This window comes from Dendrobates tinctorius, unplaced genomic scaffold (genome assembly GCF_039654945.1).
Source record: "Dendrobates tinctorius isolate UK_male_01 unplaced genomic scaffold, ASM3965494v1 ptg000332l, whole genome shotgun sequence".
Lineage (NCBI taxonomy): Eukaryota > Metazoa > Chordata > Amphibia > Anura > Dendrobatidae > Dendrobates > Dendrobates tinctorius.
In genome coordinates, this window is record NW_027361998.1 from 18,032,692 (window position 1) to 18,036,702 (window position 4,011).

Below are 4,011 nucleotides of genomic sequence, written 5' to 3' on the forward strand. Positions count from 1 at the left end.
TTACCGTCTCTCATCTGCTGCTGGACTCCCCTCCCGTTGTTCAGCATGCTGCTCCATTTGGGGTGGTGCTGATGGTGCTGCTGCTGCAGATGTCTGCTGCCTTGTCCTGCTCCTGGTTCTTGGCTTGGGTGGCATGTTGGGTGTGGCTGAGGGTCCCATTGTCTTGCTTTTATATATGTCCTGTGGGCAGAGCTACTGAGCATGCTCAGACCAAAGAAGCCGGATCCGGATGTCGCCGGATCAGGCGCATTGCGGCGCTCATAGGCTTTCATTGTATGAAAAAGCCGGACACGCCGGATCCGGCGTGTCCGGCTTTTTCGACGGAGACAAAAAACGTTACAGTAGCTGTTTTTTCCAGACGCCGGATCGCGTCACATTGCCGGATCCGGCGAAAATCGGATGAAACACATGGCCATCCGGCTCGATCCGGCTCTAATGCAAGTCAATGGGGGGGAATCCGGATCCGGCATTGCATTTCGCAGGATCCGGTTTTAGTCAAAAGCGCCGGATCGCACCTGACGCCGAAAACCTGATGTGTGAAAGAGGCCTAAGCCAACAATATACGTTTGTGATCAAAATAAAGAAAAGCCACATGTTTCTGCCCGGGATCAAAACAGGGAACTTTCAGGAGGATGGCAAACAGGACAATCACTACACTACAGTAACCAGACAAGAGCGTTTACTGTGGTCATGGCAAGCATTAAAAATCAAGCACTCATTGTCAAAAGCGCTAGTTTGCAAGAGGAACGCTGTGTTTCTGCCCAGTTTCGAACTGAGGACCTTTCACGTGTAAAGCGAACGTGATAACCGCTACACTACAGAAACCAACTGATTCAAACAAGCAAAAAATGCTGTGGTCATGGCAAGCAATAAAGAACAAGCACTGAAAGTCAAAAAGATCATTTTCCAAGAGAAAAAGCTGTGTTTCTGCCCAGTTTCGAACTGGGCACCTTTCGCGTGTGAGGCGAACGTGATAACCTCTACACTACAGAAACCGGATGCAAGCCCTTTCTGTGGTGACAACAAGCAATCGAGATCAAGAACTGAAAGTCAAAAGCTTGGATACCAAAAGGTAACAGCGTGTTTCTGCCCAGTTTCGAACTGGGGACCTTTTGCGTGTTAGGCTAACGTGATAACCACTACACTACAGAAACCGACTATGGAAGGTTACTGTGGTCATGACGAGCCATCGAGAACAAAGACTCAACGTCAAAAGCTTTAATATCAACGCCTAATGTCATGCTTCTATCCAGTTTCGAACAGGGGACCTTTCGCGTGTTAGGCGAACGTGATAACCACTACACTACAGAAACCGGCTGCGGAAGGTTACTGTGGTCATGACGAGCCATCGAGAACAAAGACTCAACGTCAAAAGCTTTAATATCAACGCCTAATGTCATGCTTCTATCCAGTTTCGAACTGGGGACCGTTCGCGTGTGAGGAGAACGTGACAACCACTACACTTCAGAAACTCTATGCAAAGATAAAGATGTTTAAACATGCTGAAATGAACTTGAAAAAGAAAAAAACAGCCAGCCAAAGTCAAGAGGTCTTCCTCTCTGTCTGAAGACAGGACAAAGTGCATTTTGCAACACAGGAACCTTTCATTTGTCAGGCTATTGGAGAAAAAGAACAAACAGGGAAACAAAACCATGCTCCACAAAACATTCTCATGCCTTTGTCCAAAAGCCAAAAAGAAAAAGCACCTAGATGCCTGCTTTCGCACCTTGATCCTATCAGGTGTTACTTGAATTAGGAACACTTAGACACTGTCAAAAACACACATGCTTGCCAAAAGCAAAAACGGGTAGAAATAATCACATTGGTAAAAGTAATGCTCATTAAACCAGCAATAGAATATGCTAACTAAGGCTAATTAAGCCAACAATATACGTTTGTGATCAAAATAAAGAAAAGCCACATGTTTCTGCCCGGGATCAAAACAGGGAACTTTCAGGAGGATGGCAAACAGGACAATCACTACACTACAGTAACCAGACAAGAGCATTTACTGTGGTCATGGCAAGCATTAAAGATCAAGCACTCATTGTCAAAAGCGCTAGTTTGCAAGAGGAACGCTGTGTTTCTGCCCAGTTTCGAACTGGGGACCTTTCGCGTGTGAGGCAAACGTGATAACCGCTACACTACAGAAACCTGATGCAAGCACTTACTGTGGAGACAACAAGCAATCGAGATCAAGAACTGAAAGTCAAAAGCTTGGATACCAAAGGGTAACAGCGTGTTTCTGCCCAGTTTCCAACTGGGGACCTTTCGCGTGTTAAGCGAACGTGATAACCACTACACTACAGAAACCGGCTGCGGAAGGTTACTGTGGTCATGACGAGCCATCGAGAACAAAGACTCAACGTCAAAAGCTTTAATATCAACGCCTAATGTCATGCTTCTATCCAGTTTCGAAGTGGGGACCGTTCGCATGTGAGGTGAAAGTGCCAACCACTACACTTGAGAAACTCCATGCAAAGCTAAAGATGTTTAAACATGCTGAAATGAACTTGCAAAAGAAAAAAACAGCCAGCCAAAGTCAAGAGGTCTTCCTCTATGTCTGCAGACAGGACAAAGTGCATTTTGCAACACAGGAACCTTTCATTTGTCAGGCTATTGGAGAAAAAGAACAAACAGGGAAACAAAACCATGCTCCACAAAACATTCTCATGCCTTTGTCCAAAAGTCAAAAAAAAAAAGCACCTAGATGCCTGCTTTCGCACCTTGATCCTATCAGGTGTTACTTGAATTAGGAACACTTAGACACTGTCAAAAACACACATGCTTGCCAAAAGCAAAAACGGGTAGAAATAATCACATTGGTAAAAGTAATGCTCATTAAACCAGCAATAGAATATGCTAACTAAGGCTAATTAAGCCAACAATATACGTTTGTGATCAAAATAAAGAAAAGCCACATGTTTCTGCCCGGGATCAAAACAGGGAACTTTCAGGAGGATGGCAAACAGGACAATCACTACACTACAGTAACCAGACAAGAGCGTTTACTGTGGTCATGGCAAGCATTAAAGATCAAGCACTCATTGTCAAAAGCGCTAGTTTGCAAGAGGATCGCTGTGATTCTGCCCAGTTTCGAACTGTGGACCTTTCGCGTGTAAAGCAAACGTGATAACCTCTACACTACAGAAACCAACCGATTCAAACAAACAAAAAATGCTGTGGTCATGGCAAGCAATAAAGAACAAGCACTGAAAGTCAAAAAGATCGTTTTCCAAGATAAAAAGCTGTGTTTCTGCCCTGTTTCGAACTGGGGACCTATCGCGTGTGAGGCGAACTTGATAACGGCTACACTACAGAAACCGGATGCAAGCGCTTACTGTGGTGACAACAAGCAATCGAGATCAAGAACTGAAAGTCAAAAGCTTGGATAACAAAGGGTAACTGCGTGTTTCTGCCCAGTTTCGAACTGGGGACCTTTCGCATGTTAGGCGAACGTGATAACCACTACACTACAGAAACAGGCTGCGGAAGGTTACTGTGGTCATGACGAGCCATCGAGAACAAAGACTCAACGTCAAAAGTTTTAATAGCAACGCCTAATGTCAAGCTTCTATCCAGTTTCGAACTGGGGACCGTTCGCGTGTGAGGTGAACGTGACAACCACTACACTTCAGAAACTCCATGCAAATCTAAAGATGTTTAAACATGCTGAAATGAACTTGAAAAAGAAAAAACAGCCAGCAGTAGTAAGGGGGCTGTATTACTCGTCAAAAAGAAATCTGACAGGTACCACGCCCCTATCAAAGTGTATCAAACACGCCCCTTTTATACAATTTGATATCAAATTGTTATAAAAGGGCTGTGTTTGATACACTTTTATACAATTTGATATCAAATTGTATATAAAAAGGTATTATAGGACAAAATATTTATATGTCGAATTATTTTCTCTTTTATTCTACTTTTAATAAAGTAGAATAAAAGTAGAATAAAAGGATCGTGATTGAATCACTTTTATATCAATCGCTATTGTTTGATATAAAAGGA

General features: G+C 43.6%; 5 non-coding genes across 5 annotated transcripts; all 5 read right to left on the minus strand.

The window, feature by feature from the left end:
• Nucleotides 1–752: 752 nt before the first annotated feature.
• Nucleotides 753–825, minus strand: TRNAV-UAC (transfer RNA valine (anticodon UAC)). The gene has a single exon. It is a non-coding gene; the product is annotated as a tRNA-Val (tRNA).
• A 97-nt stretch (nucleotides 826–922) lies between these two features.
• On the minus strand, nucleotides 923–995 carry TRNAV-CAC (transfer RNA valine (anticodon CAC)). The gene has a single exon. It is a non-coding gene; the product is annotated as a tRNA-Val (tRNA).
• An 86-nt stretch (nucleotides 996–1,081) lies between these two features.
• Nucleotides 1,082–1,154, minus strand: TRNAV-AAC (transfer RNA valine (anticodon AAC)). The gene has a single exon. It is a non-coding gene; the product is annotated as a tRNA-Val (tRNA).
• Nucleotides 1,155–2,081: 927 nt separating this feature from the next.
• On the minus strand, nucleotides 2,082–2,154 carry TRNAV-CAC (transfer RNA valine (anticodon CAC)). Its single transcript has one exon. It is a non-coding gene; the product is annotated as a tRNA-Val (tRNA).
• A 1,256-nt stretch (nucleotides 2,155–3,410) lies between these two features.
• Nucleotides 3,411–3,483, minus strand: TRNAV-AAC (transfer RNA valine (anticodon AAC)). The gene has a single exon. It is a non-coding gene; the product is annotated as a tRNA-Val (tRNA).
• Between the last annotated feature and the right edge of the window lie 528 nt (nucleotides 3,484–4,011).